The sequence below is a fragment of the Syngnathoides biaculeatus genome, chromosome 16, assembly GCF_019802595.1.
Source record: "Syngnathoides biaculeatus isolate LvHL_M chromosome 16, ASM1980259v1, whole genome shotgun sequence".
Taxonomy (NCBI): Eukaryota; Metazoa; Chordata; class Actinopteri; order Syngnathiformes; family Syngnathidae; genus Syngnathoides; species Syngnathoides biaculeatus.
The window spans coordinates 23,441,226-23,459,983 of record NC_084655.1 but is presented as its reverse complement, the minus strand read 5'-3'; the positions used below and the strand labels follow the sequence as shown (position 1 = coordinate 23,459,983).

Sequence of the window (18,758 nt, the reverse complement as noted above, 5' to 3'; positions counted from 1 at the left end):
GAATGGCATTTTTTTTTTTTTAGGGGTTAAAAATGAGCAGTGTTCTTCTGGTGATGCTTGTGCGCCAAATACACCTTTTATAATCATTGCCCTGCTTTTGGAAGACTTCTTTTTGTAGACAAGCCTTCCATCCTCAGACATATTAAGACACAGTAAGTTGTTCTCGTCTTAAGAAGACACGGAGTACTCCCTCGAAATACCTGCAGCTCGCTGAATGTTATTGATTTATTTGGCTAGGTTCGGGAGGTGGTTAGTCAACGTAATTGTGTCTGTGAATTTTTCAAAATCCCGACCGGTACTTGCAAAATAACTGTTGCCTCCCATTCACGAGGCCTTGAACAAATCGGTGGCAAAATGAAGAAGGATCCATTTGGTGGGAAAGAAGGATCGCATTGTTGCTGGTTGTCTCCCGCCCACTCAGCTTTGAACAAATTTAATTGCAAAATAAACGAGAATCTTTCGGGGGGAATAAACCGTGAATAAATTCTGGCCAAAATGTTCAAGCTCGCATTCAGTAGATCCTAAAACATTTTCCCGTGTGCTTTGGAGAGAGTTCATATAGTTTTGGCTTCAGAGGAAACGGTCTTACGTGACCATGCGCAGATAGCATGGTGGTAAATGACGCCCTGTTGACACTTCGCCTATGATTTCCCCGAACCTTTTACCTCCTTTGCTCAGATATACGGCGATGCAAGCGATTGTTGGCGCATGTAAGGCACCACCAGTACTTGCAAGACATTTTTGGATGTCCTTAAATGTTGGTTTGGATATCATCACATCCTCATGCGCGCGGAAATGCTCCGTGTAATTCTCTTTTTCATGGGCCCATGGAATATTTTCAGTTTGGGAGACGGGCCCAGATGTCGGAGGTTGTTGTCATGTGCAGGAAACAGCCAGTACTTGGCAGAAATTCCTGCAACCGCTTCAGTCTTCTGTTTGTGAACATGAAAAGTTGAACATTTGCTTGTGGTCACCTCTCCATTTCAGAATGATCCATTAGGAAGACGGTCTGTAAAATAACTGTTGTCCCACACGACTGAGACCTTGGCTAATTTAAATTCAGACAAATGGGTGATACGGGAGATTGCTGTCTCAGGTAGGACACAACCGGTACTCACCAGAAATCCCTGCAGCTTTTTTTTTTACGTGCTACGTTTCGGAAAAATCAAAAAGTCCAGGCTTGAGGTGTGTTTGGCTCCCAAATTTTGGAATGATCCGGCAGGAAAAGGTCTTTCAAATATTTGCCGGCCCACACTCAACATGAAGCCTCGACCCGAGTGATACATCGAGGAAGTCTCTCCTCGGAACTCGCCAGCCTCCTGAATATTCTAGGGGGAAAAACAAAGGCTATTTTCATGCAGCATAGCGGGAAACAAGCCCCCACCCTAAAAGCCTTCATGACTTTTTAATCGGTGGCTCAGGGCTCTGCGGCCGGCGGTTGCAGAGTGGACCCCGCCGCCGGAGCGCTGCACCGCGGGGGAATCAAACTCGCCCCGCTTGAATCCGCGGCCTGTCAAAGCAGTCAGGCATGGAGGCAGCGGATGGGTGGCATCAAAAGGTGAACGAGGGAAAAAAAGACTTGGCACAGGAAGATGGTGGTTTGCCGCCGTGGAGAGTGAATGATGGAAGGTGAGCGGGGGGGGTCTGATGTTTGTAAATGGAGAAAGAATAAAGGAGACTTCATCTCTGCACCGAAATATCCATTTCTGGAGCGAGAAACCGTTGCTCCCGTGTACCAGATGTGTCTGTTTATATGTGTGGGGGTTTCGAAGCGGCGTTTGGGAGTGATGGATTGTTCCGGCATACCAAACAGAGCGGGGGAGGGTGGGTGGCGGATTTTATTGGCGAGCTGGATACGGTTTTGTGATGAACAATGGTCACGAGTGAATTGGTCATTGTCAGAGCACTCCGGAGCGTGTTGGATGAGCTCGGTCGTCGGGTGCTGAGGGGAGCGAGGACGAGTCTTGACTGGTTTCCCAAAAGGATGGGTGAGCGGGCGGGGGTCCGCCGGGAAAGGGGCCTCAACGGGGGACCCGTGTTCCTCCCACGTGCTGAGCAGAGATCAGAAAACACTTGAGTTTGATGGCGCGCTCACGCGTTCATGGATGTGTACTGTACTGCGAGCACACACACACACACACGCGTTCCCAGCAAACATTGCGCAGATAGCACGGTGCTAAATGACGCCCTGTTGACACTTCGCCCATGATTTCCCTGAACCAGCCACGGGATTGACTTTGATCCGTCTCACCCTTTCCGCCATCAAGACAATCCCGTGCGGAGTTCGGATGGGCACGCGTCGATGTCACGCGCTCGTCTAGCGACATGGCGACCGGATCGGTGCTCACATCAGATCAGATACCTCCTAGCATTGAGCTCTTCTTTTGTCGACATCCTCGTTAATTCCGTTTGGGGAGCTGAAATATTTGCAGTGACGTTTCATCATGAAGGACAATGAGGTCAAACTGTCCATGCTTGCACTTCGTTAAATACTGTACAAATATATTTAGCGTTAGGCTTAACTTCGCGAGTTCCTTTTCAGAAAACACAAAACGTTTAATTTCAGATTTTTTTGGTTTCTGTGGTTCTGTTAAAAAAGAAGTGAAAAATATGCTTAACTCTGGAATTTTTTGGGGCAGCTCTTATTGCAGTTAAGTCAAAATATTTACATAATAATAATTTAATTATTTTTTCAATCTTTTCACTTCAATATATAACAAATAATGTACTCGCACCACTTTTAATTGGCTTTGTAATTAATAAAACCAAATAAGCGAAAGATGGCTTTCAGTGTCAGATATCATTTTTCATATTTTTTCCAGATGTGGTTTATCAGGAATATTGAATTTAATTGGAAAGAAAAAAAAAACACATTATTTTTTTTTTAGTTAATTATATTGATTAAGATGTAAAAATTGATGTTTGGTTAAAAATAATATTTCAACAAGTAAAAAGAAAATCCAGTGAATAATGAAGGACAATGCATTTATTATTCAAAAATGCAAACAATTGTCCATAAGCGACGTGGCAGCTCCTACTCATACCGTACACACACTGCAAATTGCAAAAAAAAAAAAAAAAAAAAGACAATGAGACGTCGTTTGCTCACCACGCTGAAAGAGCTGTAATAAATAAAACAGACGATTTATTAAAATCCGGAGCGGTAATCCAGTGCGTTATATGTGTATTAAAGCACATTACTTGGCATCGGAAGTGTTTCTCATAAAAAAAAAAAAAAAAAAAACCGCTTAAGTGCCTGCAGGCACTTCAAAAGGCGGCAGCGAGCGAGATCTTCCTCAGTGTCTCGCTAATGGGACCCATGTAAATATGTTCATTTGCGAGTCTTTCCCACCAATTTAGCATTGCTCATATTGTAGATGAAGATTATCCAGGGATTATGCGTTTTGGGGGCAGGGGAGCTGCGAATGTGTATTTACGCCTGGCTCATATTCAACGTGGTGGAATTGGGTTGCGGGGAAAGACACGAACGTCGGTCTTCCGTTGCTCTCCGGCAAGCCCGTCCAGCTTGTCATTTTCAGCGATATTCGTTTTGCGGGATGTTAGCGTTTGCGATGCAAAACAGAGGACTTGTTTTGCGGAGGGCCGCATTGAGCCCTCGGCGACGACTCCCCCCGCCGCTCGCCGCCATAATGGCGCCCGTCCCTTGCTCGTATTTCAGCCGCTGATTGCAGGCATTGCAGCTGTCAAATTCTCGTGCTTTGGAGGTCCTCGGAGGCGTGGAAAGTTCAGTCAATTACCAACAATTGACTTTTTTTTTTCTGTTTTACTTTTTTTTTTTTTTTATTCCCCACTGCGCTTAAGTGGAGCAGCAAAAGCAGCGGGGACATTTCAATAACATAGCGCTGAATACATTAACCTGACGGAAGATGGAGTTCCTGTATTTAAATTTATGTAATGTCTAACGATAACCTCTGGGATACACCTGACACTAAAATTGCTACGCTTGTAATTTCTTTTATTATATAATATATAAAAGGGCTTGTGCATATTTATAAGAGCGATTCCAAAAATAGAGCTAACCTTGGCTTTCTTTCTTTCTTTTTTTTTTAACGTACTTAGAAAAGTTCTGGAATGGACGCGGAGAGCTTTGGGCTTCTTAATCTTCCTCCCCTCGACTCGAGCGAATGGAAACGCTGCCAACGTCGCGGCGGAAAAACAGTCGACGTTAGCTGGAGAGCAGGCTTAAGAAGTTAATTAGAAAAACATCACGTTAGATAGCATTGTTGGCGCCAGCTTGAGTTGGTGCCAATGTTTAAAGTCTCAAACGAGGAGCATCGTTTTTTTTTTGTTTGTTTTTTTTAGAGACCCACAGGACAGAAATTGCTTTTGTATCTTTTTTATTATGAGGCGGCATTTCATTATTAGGGCCCTCAGTAATCAGCGGTACAAAGGCCCTCTTTGAATCAAATCATTTTTATTATTCATACATGCAACGAATGGACTTTTTCGGGCCTCAGCATCACTAAAAAGTCACCAATTTTTACACCTGCATGCGTCCTGGTGAAAATGTTTCACATATCGACGTGAAATTAGTTGGGCGTGTCTCGAATGATAGCTCAAACCAAAAAGTTTCAAAGACCCCGTCCGTGTCTGGAACGATTTGAACAGGACTGTGACCAGGAATGTTTTGGATTATATCCGTCATTTTGCGACCGGTTTTGTCGCTCGTATGTTGATGGCGTTTGTCCAAATATGCCCAGACGTGTTCCAATCAGACGCAGGTATGCTAAACAGATGAGTTAAGCTAACTTTCAGGAACGTGCCATCCAAGATTTCTAACACTGGAAAGCAAAAAACGAACATTTCAAAAATCACTAATTGACAAAAAAATTTGGTGGGCAAGGTTATCATAAGAGAATGAAGCAAAAAAAAGATAGATGCATGTCCGAAATTGAAAAGGAAGGTGGCCATTTTGTTTTGAAGCAGCCATTGAACGGCTAGTTGCAGCGCTTTAACTTGGAAAAGCGGAATTGAGTGGACGTGCCTACCAATGACCCAGGCATAAAATTGAACAGGTCGTTTGTTTTCAGGTCAGAGAAATTGCTCAAATGAGCAACGATTGGAAGCAGGTATCCTGCAAATCTTTTTTTTCCCCTGCGCTGTCCAATGTGGGTGGAACATGGCAACAAAGTTTGATCCCAATTTGAAATTCCCCAGCGTTTCCTCTTGCTCCAACATTCCCAAAACCTGCAATTAGCTGTATTGACGACTAAATTGTGCTGGGATGTAGATGTGTGCTCCGTCCTGCCTATCGATCAATATTTGGCATCCTTTCGGTTTGCGCGCCTCTCATCCGGGCTTCTCCGGTCACCTTGAGGGACACGCAGGTAGCGGGCGACTTCACTCTGACCCCATCACGGAGTTGGACTCGTTGGAGGGCGAAGTCACGGTCGGAGGGCCGCTCCGCAACGGCTTGGGGGAGGGCGGTCTCGTGACCGACTTTTGGGAACAAGGACTCTCGGCTCCCGCGGGACCGTCCGGGTGATGAGAAACACTTTTGCCTCCGTTTTACTTGGACACCTGTGACTTTTTCCCATAGTTTGAAACCGTTCGCAGGTGTCTTCAACAACATTTGTACAACCTGCTTTTGTCAGTATGTCAATAAAGTATAAAGACATATCAAAAAAAAAAAACTACACATCACATTTTGAACTTATTCAATCCAAGCAAGCCCTTTTTTAAAGCCATTTGACAAACCGTTCAAATTTTGACTATAATATCGGCACCTAACTGAATATAATATGTAAAGCCCAATCAAATAAAGCTTGTTGTGAAAAGAAACTCATCGGTGATTGTGACACAAATAATTTTTGCTTTTGCGACACCTCAAACTCTAAAACAAAAAAGACTGGAAAGCTGTTTACGGACAAACAGTTGCTCTACGAGAAGGACGCTGAACGACATTGACTCAACGCAAGGCTGTCGACATTCGCTCCACTTTCTGTTACCTACCGTGACACATACTCTGCGTGTAGCTATTAATAAACGCACTCTGTGGCATTTCTCTCCCCTCATAATCGACGAGCTTCGATTCACCGCTGAATCTTATCTTCTACTCAAAAGCTGTGCTGATCGTAAAGCTAAAGTGACGCACTGCTGATGTCTACAGGATATTTGAGTCATTACAGTGTTTGTTTGTTTAGACGAATTGGCTGCACAAAATGAGCGACGCACTCGTCCAGGTCTACCCCTTGAAAAATGGACTTGGCGACAATAAACGGTTGGATTCCAGCAGATGAAACGCTCACAGACTGGACGATGCAGTCGAACCCAATAGGACCAGATCATCCATCCATGATCTACGGCTTTTCCGGGTCGGGTCGCGGGGGAAGTAGCTTCAGCAGGAATACCCGGACTTCCCTTTCCCCAGCCACTTCTTCCAGCTCTTCCGGAGGCGTTCCCAAGCCAGCCCAGAGGCATAGTCTCTCCAGCGTGTCCTGGGTCGTGCTCGGGGTCTCTTTCCAGCGGGACGTGCCCGGAACGCCTCACCGGGGAGGCGTCTAGGAAGCATCCGAATCGGACGCCCCGGCCACCTCATCTGGACACTCTCAATGCGGAGGAGCAGCGGCTCGACACTGAGCCCCTCCCTGATGACCGAGCTTCTCACCCGTTCTCTCAGGGAGAGCCCGGACACCCTGCGGAGGAAACTCGTTTCGGCCGCTTGTATCTGGGATCTAAGATACTTGAACTCCTCCACTTGGGGAAGGATCTCATCCTCGACCCAGAGACGGCACGCCACCAGACCATCGCATAAAAATTAGAGTTGCCGACTCACATCGAGAGATTTGGATATACAGATGCTTTACATACACTTTATTGTACTTTATCACATTACACTTCTAGGGGAAGCGGGTTTCGAAAGAAAGTGGGCGTGTGCAAGGGTGTGGCTGTTTTTGAGAGGCTTACTCTCTTTCCATTGACGGGCCACTCATGGACGCAATTGCCAAACCAAACACACTTCAAGTTCGGTCGCAACGTCCGGTGTACGGCAGCCGTATGGCAAAGCGATCCTGAAGTCGGGTCAGCGGTATCCGTTGCAAACAGGGAGGAAGTAAAAACTGAAATGTCACCGGAAAAGGAACAAAAATCCAGTACAGGTACCTGAATAGTCTACTCAAGTGCAGTATCAAATGTATTTGTGCCGGTTACTTCTCACCACTGCAGTCAAAAGCCACCGATGGCGTCCGCTCTTTAATCACGACGAAATAGGCCTCCTGTTTGCATATTCTTCTGCCGTTTGTGTATTAAATACACACACAGTACACCTTCGACTCAATTCTAATCATTCCTGCTGCTCGCTTCTCCTGATGCCTTATTAAAAGCCGTATGCAGACACCCCATTCACGCCCCCCGCCCCACCACACCCCTCCCCGGCCAGCTTAGTGGATAACGCGCATCACAGGAGACGTCTGTCCCGTGTAAAAAAAAAAAAAAAAAAAAAAAAAAAAAGGTAAATAACGCACTGTCAGGGCGGATTCGCCGTTCGCACCTGGGCTGAGGCGGGCAGGCAGGCAGTCAGTCGGCTTGTGTAAATGTAATAAAAAGCAGATAATACGCCTCCTCACTGTCAGCTGCTTTCCGCTATTAGCATTTACCGCCTGCGTTTGCCACTCGCCGCTCGGGCGCCGGTGCACTCTGCCACGCCGATAAGAATCACAAATCAGCAGCCCTCGCTGGCGCATATATTACAATGGCAGCCTCCCTGATACAGTGCACGCACACACACACACACACACACACACACACAAAAAAACGACATTAGCATGCCAGTGGTAGCCCCCCAATCGGGAGGTTCAAAAGGGATTTGGCGGAGGAGAAAAACGGACGGGACGTGGCACTTTGAGTCCAAGCGTTCTGGCTTAAAGAGACAACCGCAAGCCACGTTCACGGCGCCAATGAAGAACGCGGCCGCAAGCGCCGTATCCTCAGTCGGCTTGACAACCTTGCAAGGGGATCATCTCCATCCCAGCGCGTGTGAAATATTGTTTCCCCGACTATACCATCTACTAATTAGGATCTCATTATCCCGCCTAGTGTAAACAATCCCGGCAGATGGCATAGCACGCGGTATTAACTCTAATGACCTGAGGCCCTGTGGAATTAACATTTCAGCGTGTTTGTTTATTTTCCTCCATTAGTCTTTGCCCTACTTTCTAAATTCACCCAGGCCCACTTCCAGCCTTCCCGTGCCTTGAAGAAAAGCACGGCTCCCGACACTAATTCCCAACGTAGCTTTTTTTTATTCATTCGCCATTTCTTACTTGCAGACGTTTAGCTGCTGCTTTCTTGCAGTTCTTATTCGGTTTCAAACAACGTCAAAGGGATTTTAGGTGAACACGCACACCGACAATCGGGCCCGCTCTTCCGAATCCAAAGGGTTGGCGGAGATGTCGCCGCGACTGCCGCGGTTGATTGGTCGCGGCGGCTCAGGTAGAAAATGTGACTTGCGCTTTCATCGGGGCGACATCTCCGCGATTTCTGCACGGGGTCCTTGGTTTAAATTTGAATCTCGGAGAACTCGTTGGAGACTCCCCCCCCCCCCAGTCGTGACGTCTCCGTGACTCCCTGGCGACCCGACCGCTCTCTGGTGGACATTGAGGTTTCGAGGACGGGCATGAACGTCAGCGTCATCTCCGATTTGAAGAGCATTTATTGTTTTGGGCCACCGCAACAACGCATCCCATTAATCTCGGTTCTTACTGTGTGGACTTTGCATCTTCTTTCTGTCCTTGCAAGTTTTTTTTTTTTTTTTTTTCCCAGGTACTCTGGCTTCCTCCCACCCTCCTAAAAACATTCACGTTAGTTTCATCCAAGATTCTAAATTGTCCTAGTGAGTAGCAATGGATGTTTGTCCATTTTTGCGTGGTAATTGGCCTGCAACCAGTCGAGTGTGTTCCAAACTTCTCGCCCAAAGTTAGCCCAGGAAGACTCTCACTCACGAGCAATCCTAATGATGGCAAGGGATATGGAAATTGATTGGATGGATTTTGCAGCTCACTCGTCAACATTTGAGCAAAAATCAGCCTCGAGCTGTCGATAACGATCGGAGCAATTTGCTATTGTTTGCGTCAAAGACGGCCTTGATTCTTGCCTCCCCCGGACAAGTGCTGATATCCTCAGCTACAGATGTTTGACTGCTGTTTCGCAAGTGTACATCAAGGTCTGTCTGAGCACTCATTAATCAACAGCAGTCCTCGTGTTCTCTGCCCGAGAGCCCTGAGCGCTAATTGCGGCACCGCCGCTATCCCGGAGGCGTCCCTCGGTGCGCCGTACAATCGGCTGCCGGTGACTCACGAGCCAGGTGGATGGAGATGATGAAAGCCGGCACGGAAGCTCACCCCAACCGAGACGGACGTAGAAAATTCGAAGCAGAAGGATTGTTTTGCGTCACCAAGGTGTTTGAGGAAGATGCTCGGAAGGTGAGGCGCGAGGAGAATTCCATAACAGGAAAAGCCGTCGTCGTCGTCGTGCGGGTTTTTGATCGTGCCGCTGGGTGAAATTTGTGTCCAGATAATTTAATCTGCCGCCCATTGACTGGCCTTGCGCTCCCGTCTTGGCTTCTAATTAAATCTCCATTTGTCTGCTGGATGATACTGCCTCTAATTGTGCTGCCGCCGCATCAGATTGGCGCACCTCAGCACGCAGACGCGCACACACAAACCTCACAGCGAGAATCAGAGAAGCCGTACGCCGCACTTCAATTAATCGCATCAGTGACACATCAACAAACCTGTGGCGATCTGCTCAACCCAGCTAGAAGCCAGCCGGGGGCGGTGGTGGGGGTGTGGGTGGTTCTGCTGCCTTAGAAGAGACATCAGAAGTATGCAGCCAGCTCAACACCTTATTAGGAAAGGAAGCAATTTGGGGTAACTTCAGCGGGTGTTCTAATTGGACCCCCAACACCACAGCTTTAGGAAGGAGAAAAATGATAAAAATGTGTAGTCCAACATGACAAGTTGAGATCAAATCCCATCATCGCCCCTGCAATGAAGTCTTTTCTCGAGGGTTTGATTTCATTTTGGGGGAAATGTTGGGAGTAAGTCAAAGTACCCAAAGAAAGCCCACACAAGCAGGAGAAGGACACAGAGAAGGTCGAAGATGAGGTTTCCAAAACAAACTTCAAAAAGAAAAGCCAACGTTTACCAAAACTTCTTTATTTCGGTTTATTAATTGTACAGGTGATTACGGCGGACTGGCATACAATGTAAAAAAAAAAAAAAAAAAAGTCAAATTTAAAATCAAAAAAAGTACGTGCAACTGTAATTTCTGATAGATCTAAGTAGAGCTTTCTTTTTGACCTGGAAGACTCCTCCTCAAAAAATAAATGTAACGTCAAATGCTAAACACACTCCTAAAGCCAAAGTCAAAGCAATAATCCTTTGATCATCTCAATTCCTGTGACATGCTCACGCGGTATGCCAACATTTTGTGTGACATCAAGTGCCGAAGATCAGATCTTGGCATAAATTGGAACGGCCCTTGTAGGACTTCCTCCGGCGCAGATTTTCACCGATCAAGTGTCCGGACGGCTAATTAAAGCTGCTTGCACACAGCCGCCACTGGCTAATTTCACCGCCAGGCACACCAGACACCCAACTGTGTATACAAATGTTAAAAAGTCATTTTCGTGGGATTACCGACATGTGTCTCGCCACCGTAGGTGTATCTGTGGCATCTGTCAAGCTGACATTTACGTAGCTGTGGCGTGTTGTGGGAATAAAGGTAGAAAACATTTTTAAGTTTCACGCAAAAGCAATGAGAGATTGTTATACAAATTGTGTAGTGAGCGAGTTTGAGGCGCGGTGTAAGAATACGTTGGCAAAAGTCATTGGCTTTCTTTCCATTGAAGGGGTTGTTTGCTGTGATTATGACCGGACCACCTCGTTAGCATAGTTTAGGGATCGACTACGGTCCGGCGAATTGTGTTACGTCCCAGTTGGAGGAATGGGACTCCACCATAAACCGATGACCTTATGTACATGAACATAATTTGCAGCCTCGATGCATAACCTCCAGCCTCATGTGCATCATGTCAACCGTGAGGATTTAGTACTTAAATTTGGCCTCTCCAATCGGACTTGAACATGCAAGAAAGGTCACGGTGAGCCCCCCTCGATGGGGGTCACGCAACAGTCACGGGAGTGACCTTGGCCTTCGTTGCAAAACGGTGATTAAATGCCTCACTTATGGGCGGCGGTACGAATGCGCGGCAAGCAAAAACACACATTAGAATGTAGAATAAGGTTGGCACTCGAGGGCACGTACGTACAGCCTCGTTCGCGTCTCTGAACCCGAGAGCGGGTCTGAAGGTCGGGACGCTCCGTCACTCTTGTCGCGGTGACAACAGCCTCGCTTCGATTTACGCCCCGTCACTGGGAAATGCTCGGACACGGCGCGACGGATAACAAAGGAGGACAAAGGAGAAAAGACAGAAAGAACAAGAGGTGCGCGGGGGCGATGGGAGGGGGCGGCCGAGGTGAGGGTCCGTCCTCCACCTGCCAAGGTGAAGTGACCCGTTAGAGCCGAAGCTAAACAAGCAGCGGTATCCCTGAGAAATATTGCAATAAGATGGAGAGCTTCTGTCGGGCCTGACGTTCATTTTCCCAAATGGCCCGTGGATCGGCATCTGCATGCCGCCGTGTAAGTGGCAGTCCATCGTGGCCCCGCCCTTTCCCCTATATTTATGGCTCCCAAATCATCTTTCCCTCCATTGAGCGGGACCACAGACAACATACAAGCCCTTTGGTGAGGATGTTGTTGCTGAGCTGAGTAATCATTAGGGGTCAAATGTGTGGAACTCTATAGACAACATTTCCACCCTAGATTGGAATACAGGAACGTCGCAGTTGTTTGTAAATTGCTCACTTTGCTTGCAATGATCAGCGGTTTGACCAGGCCAGGGTGGCCGTCGTCAGTCGGAAACAGAGGCACAAAAGAAAATGGATGTATGGAAACTGGACGCCCTTGAGGTTGTGGCCTTGCGAATTTTTGGGTTGGACCGTTACGCTTCAAAATAGGCGAGAACTCGTTCTCGCTCACTGAACTCGAGTTCAGCGAGAAACAAAAGAATTAACTCTGGCCATGTGTGGAACCCAAAGTGGTACAAATCGGAATCGGATAAAGAAGGTGGCAGGAGATGTTTGCATTTTGACTGAACTTCTGATGTCACCTGCGACCCTAATGAGGGCAAGCAGCACAGCAAATGGATGGATGGATGGATGGATGGATGGATGGATGGATGGATGGATGGTCAGGAGACAAAGTTTATCTGGGTCAACAGAAAACGGGAAACTTCTGCTCTCGCGTTTGGATACTCTGGAGGACAATATTCCAACATCCTCTGAGCTGAAACGACAAAAACAAGTGTTGAACATTTCTCGCCCAAGTGGTATCAGGTCAGCATGCTTCGAACCCTGGTTAGGGTACTACAAATAGAACCGGAAATACTTTGTACTACCCGATTTTGCCATTCGAAATGTACTAATACAAGTGGCGACCGAATTAGGTGCCGTGTCTTGCAGAAGTGGGATTCGAGGGTTCAAGCCCGACTCACGATTAAGAGGAATGTCCTTTAACTTGGGTCGGATTAAAGTATTTGGAAAGGTGCCCCTAGACAAAAAGTTGTGTTAAAAATCAGAGCAATAAACAAGAAAGTTTAAGAAGACCCGGCAATGATTCACCAGGCACTGGCGGCCGCCCGCCTTCGTCGCATCATTTCAGTCAAAAGCTGCTGGCGTGGAAAGCGATAATGTGATGCCGCGGGCTCCTCCGGTACAGGTGCGATGAGGATTAAACCGACGGCAAACCGAACAGCCAGCCCCCCACTGAAGGAGTGCCGCGGCGGTCGAGGAAGACGAAAAGCAGAGCGTGAATGCCGTGCTGTGTTTGCGCGCCGGTGTGGAGCCACGGGGAACCCAACGGGCTTTTTTTTTTCTTTCTTTCTTTTTTTTTTTTTGGACCGCTAAGCGGCCCTGCCGCTGTTTGTCTTGCCTTCAAAATTCGATGCGGTTGTTTGCGTTTGTGTGCAAACGCACAGGCCAGCTTATCGGAGCCACGTCAACGGCGAATCCTCAGCAAAGGGCCTGGCTGAACAAAAATAGTCGCAGGAATGGTTTTCTCATTTTTTTTATAGATAAAAAAAAAAGACTATTCAGCTATAGACTCCAATGTTCCTTCATAAAATCCCATGCAACCGATAAAATGAGTTGAGGTCTGTATTATCTAGTGTCAGCTTTTCTGTGAGGCTCTCGGAGGTTTGTTGGGGGAAATTGGTGAACAAACAGCATCGTGAAGCTAAAGCAACGAAGTTGCAGTGCAGTTTAAAGCTGCGATGGGTCATTTTTTTAAAAACCCCAAGCTGCGAACAATCACTCACGGAGTTCAGTTTATCCACTTCCGACTGCACCTATCTTCATTGGGATGGCCGGTGAGTGAGAGGCTATTCCGGCTAACGTTGAGCGAGAGGCTCGGACCAGTCGCTGGCTGTTTGGAACTCTTCAAATTTATGGGCAATTTAGATTCTTCAGTGAAGTTTCCATACCTTTTGAATGTGGGACAAAACTGGACTACCCAGAGAAAACCTGTACAACCACAGACCGAGTCGAGACAGAAACCCCCAAATATCGGGACTGTGCGGCTGGCAACCACTCTTCTACCCACCGTTCAATTCATCATCCACAAATAGAAATAGCACAACTTCAAACCTACCCCCCCCAAAAAAAATGGCTGCCATCCTAAACTGAGGTCCGGCAAGGAGAGCAAGGATCAGAGAAGCATCCAAGAGGCGTGTGATAACTTTGGATGAGCTGCAGCGATTCACAGCTCAGGAGGGAGAATCTGCACACAGGACAACAATTAGTCATGCACCGCTTGAATCATTTTTTTATGGAATAGTGGCCAGAAGAAAGCCCAAAAAAAAAAAAAAAAAAAAGTCACAAGTAGTCCCGTTTGCAGTTTGCCAAAAGCCACATTGGGGATATTTTCCTCCTCCCGTTCATGAATTTTAATGCCAACTTCAGGCATACGCAGGAGGATCCAAATTAGCATTGTTATGCCTTGGTGGAGGTCTGCGCTGTCCTGATTTCCATTCTTAACGCCAAATGTGCGGCGGGGGTGTTCCTTTTGGCCCGCGCCGCACCGAGGCCTGGGAAGCTTCCCCTCCCACTCCCGATTCGCTCGAGCGTATCCGTTGGCTTCCATCAGTTGCGTTGGGAATTTCCATCGTGTTGGGCGAGGTCTTCCGTGCGTTTCCAACCCCGAAGCGGTCATCATGCACCTGCCAAACCAGCCGGCGTCCTCTCATTCATCACCCGAACGAAAGACGTGACAGTCCTTCCATTCCGTTTTCCTCATCGTCTCGAGCCCAAACAATGTCGTCTTTGTGCTGACACAGTCACGGCTTCGTTTTATTGCCCTTGCGTGTCTAAAAACACGTATATAGGTCAGCGTCGTGCACCCCGCAACCTACAGCAAATTCTTTCCGTAGCTTGAAAGGCAATTGACATCTTAGATTTGCAGTGCTAATGTCGAAACAAGTAGAGTGGACCCGGCACATTTATAGTTTGCGGAGCGCTCCGCTACCCGCCCGCATCTGCATAAGCAAAAAAAAAATAGCCGCGGCAGTTGTTTACTCGCGCGGACCAGTAAATATGTAACGGTGACGTGGAAGTCGGCCGTCCACCGAGGCAATAAAATGGTGCGACGAAGGAGAGAGGGCAAAACTGATTAGAGCCCAGTATATTTGGATCCAGAGCGTGTTACATTATATCTTTATCAATTTATATCGATTGCATCACCGATGTTGCGACTGGTCACAAGTGCACCTCGCGGTTTGCCCGGACATTGATCATTTACCATCGTGTGGCTTTTATTTGTTGCCCGACAGGACCGTAAAACTGCAAACGCGACTGAATCAGGTAACTGCAAAGATTAGCATGTGCTCAATTTGTCAGGAAAGGCTTTTGGGTGATTATAAAATGGGGGCTCGCATTAGTAAGTAAATGGCAAGATATTGAACCCCTCTGTATGGTTGTGTTGTATGCAGCGGGAAACTACCTTGAACAGATCACTTGGAATGAGAAATCTGACAAACTGCAACAAGTTTTCCCTCACTGTGTATCCTCAAAGAGTCAAATGACAAAAGGAATCGAAATAGCATCTGGTGGTTCTTTCCTTGCGCTTGCCGACGGAAACGCATCAATAGCGAGTGAGCAGCGAGCGACGTGGAGAGACGTGACTCAAAGACAAAAATCCCTCATCGCAGTTTTATCCAGATTTTCACAAAATGCATGTGGAAGTTGAGATTGGTGGTGGCATTTTTGCGTAATTCAGATAAACCGACGTCTTGCGGCGTGCGGTTTGGAATGGTCAAGAACTGCACCGGCCGGCGGTGTTTTACTCGACTGACAAAAACAATCCAAGTTCGAGTTGCGAGTCGTGATGAGAGGCCCTGTGGACCACTTTTTATGTGGAGAGAAGATTAAAAAAAAAAAAAAAAAAAAAAGATTTGCATTTTAGTGCCGCACATCTGGTTCTGATCAGGACACAATTGGTCCAAGTCCTTGTCTAGGGTTTGGTCAAGTGTAAGAAGCCGGAACTTCCTCTCACCCCAAGAAGTTATTGATTGAGGAAGTTGACATATAGATTTCTTTTGAGTGGTGTTGTTATCACGCACACGAGGTTTGAAAGCTTGTAATGATTGTCAAACATTGACATAATTTTCCGTCCACATTAGATGGCTCAGGCAAAATGTTTTGGCAACTTCCCGTTGCCCATCTGTCTCCTTCTGATTGGGGCTCAATTGGGGAAGCTGCTTTGTAGTCAAAGTACAAACCCGGGAGCTTGTCCGAAATGGCTGAATGTCCACAACTTCCGTTTCAGTTTCAGTTTCAGGCGTCAATCCTCGAGACATGTTCACATGTTCGAATTTATGTCGATTAATGAAACCGGTGTTGCGGACGAAAAGCAATTTTTTGAGGGGGTCGTGTTGGGCAACCCAACCATATGTAAACGTCTTGTCGGGCTACACACGAGTGCAAAAATGTAATTGTTGAAGGAATATCTCCGTGTGTCAATAATATTATCATGGCAAAGATGTATTTTTGATCCAGCTCGTCTATCTCGTTCGGCTGTGCTTCCTAATGGTGTGGCAGTTAAGTGCGTATCCTGCTAAGGGTTGGCGGGATTTATTCTAGGGACTTGATAGCCGCTGGCAGGAGCTGTAGCGTTATCTGATCTCTCCTTGCCGAGTGTTGCACGAGCACAAACTGCAAATGACATCAGACGGAGAAGACTGAGCTGCTTTCTGCCACTACCTGCTCATTAGGCTCCGAACCACGGGGGCGTCTCCAGGAGACATCTTTTTCTCCCCCGAGTTGCCAAACTAATCAGTCCACCGCAGCTGACATTCTGGATATTTTGGACTTCGGTATCTCCGGTGGGGCTGGTACGATTTGTATGTACGGTTTGCAATTTCCATCCGGGCCTCATTTTTTTAGAGGTTCCCCGAAGAGAACAAGGCCCAGGCACTGATGTGCGACATTCTACTTCTGCCAAGCGTGCTCGAGAGGTCAGCAGATGTCTGGGCAGAGCTCGGGGAGTAATGGAGTCACTGAACCGGAGACGGAGTGTTTGCTGTTTCCCGATATTAAAGTCCAAGTCTTTGGAGTCCCGGTGCTCTTTGTCTTGCATTATGGATGCCGAACCCGGACTTTAACCGGTGACCTCACACAAAGACTTGTTTGCGACGTCCCTGAGGAAAGCCCTTTGTTACCAATAGGACAGCTCGGCACGCTGACTACCCACGACGGCTTTTTTCCGGCCTATTTCCCGACTCGTGGTCCTGCGCGTGAGGTGCCATCTTGGGATAGGAGTTGAAGTCGACCCAGGAATTTACGGGGCGGCTGCATAGTATCAGAGGCAAAGCAGGACTTTAGACTGACGGCTCGCCCTTCTCTACGGAGAAAGTGGAAAATTCTCGGCGACGTTAGCACGCGCATATCTCGATGGATTTAGAACAGAACGGTTTTGGTGGGGTCTACCGAACGGCAGAGGCGAATAAACATGGAAGCGGCTTTTGTGTCACGTCCGTATTTTGCGAGTGGTGAGTTTTCTGGGGCACGAACGGGGACAGAAGGCAGCTTTTTGTTGGGGAGCGCTCGGGGCTATTTGTGTGCATGAATGACTGCCGGTGCGACACGCGGAGCTGAACATTCATTCTTATTTACAGTTGCAATCAGGTTCAATTTTCCGTACCGGTGTTCGGGCTCAACGAGCCTGCCCTCTCGCACCCCCATTTCCGCCGCGTCGTCTTCTGCCTTCGCCGCCATAAATCTTTAGGTGCCGACTTATTTGTGGGTAGAGGGCGAGGGGAGGTTTCTAGCAATCGGCAACGGGTCGGTCCGTGTGCGGCCGCGACCATGCGTGGCCCCGAGCCTTGCTTGGCGCGCTATTTGTACGGAGTCTAATTAGCGCACGCGAGCGCCTTATGACCAAACACCGGCGCGATCGGCTCGGCGTTGCCCGTGGCCGGCGAAGCAGACGGATCAATATGTCTGATCAGGCCTTTTTCATCAAGTGAAATGAAAGCGCTTTGTCTTCACCTTAAAGATTGCCCGTGTGTGTGTGTGTGTGTGTGTGGAAGGGGGCCATATAATGTGGTTGCATTAGGGAACTATAAAGATAAATAACGGCAGGCACTGCGCATAAGTCATCCTGTCAGAAGAAGAGCTTTTAAGAGGGAAACTTTTGTGTGGTTTTTTTTGCTAAGCAGCCCCGACCACTCCAATTCCGTCCGTACGCCGCTTCGCTTGGCCGCGGCGTCATTTTCCTCACGCCGGGGATATTTTTAGCATGATTAAGTAGGGTCGCATCGAATATATTTATCCATCTAACCGTCCAGCTACCTAACTAGTGAGCTCTTGTCTATGCGCAAAGCTAGCTAACGCTCTCTCTCATTATCTAGCTATCCGTCTGTATATATACCTTTCTAGTTTTCACGTTACAGTTGCTAGTTATTAAAAGAATGCAGGTTGGTGTACAACTGGTTGGAGCCTCTGCCTCACAATTCTCAGGACCGGGGTTCAAATCCCGGCCCCACCTGTGTGGAGTTTGCATGTTCTCCCCGTGCCCGCGTGGCCCGTAGGTGTGAATGGTTGTTTGTTTCTATGTGCCCTGCAATTGGGTGGCATCTAGTTCGGGGTGTGCCCCGCCTCCTGCGCGAAGATGTTTGGGTTTGGCGCCAGCACTCCCGGCAACCCTTTTGAAGATAAGCGGCTCAGATAATGGATGGATGGAGGGATGGCAAAACACAGTACATCTAGCAATGATTTTGCTTTAGCGATAGCTAGCAACTAGCTAGCTATAGTCTGGCTATCTCGCTATGTAACACCATCTAGTTATCTCGTTAGCTGGCTATTAAAATAAAGTTAATGGCTAGTTAACGATATTTTGTCGCAGGGAACTTAACAGACCGACCACACTCACATTCAATTCCAACGCCAAATCTCGTAAGCGCGAGCCAGACGTGCTAACCACTTCTGGAAGCGCTTGCCTGAACGGGATGAATAGTGTCGAAAATGGACGGCTGATTGGACGGATTGTTTGCCCAGACTGCAGCACGTACGAGTACCTTTTAATACAACCTCATTTCTGACTGTATCACAACAAATTTCACGCATATGCCGCAAGTGAGTATCAAAATGATGGTGTAGCATTTGGTGCTAATCCAAATTAGAATT

General features: G+C 47.5%; 1 protein-coding gene across 1 annotated transcript in view; it reads left to right on the top strand.

The window, feature by feature from the left end:
• LOC133514285 (protein sidekick-2-like) overlaps nt 1-18,758 on the top strand; it is a 166,743-nt gene that overhangs the window by 83,468 nt on the left and 64,517 nt on the right.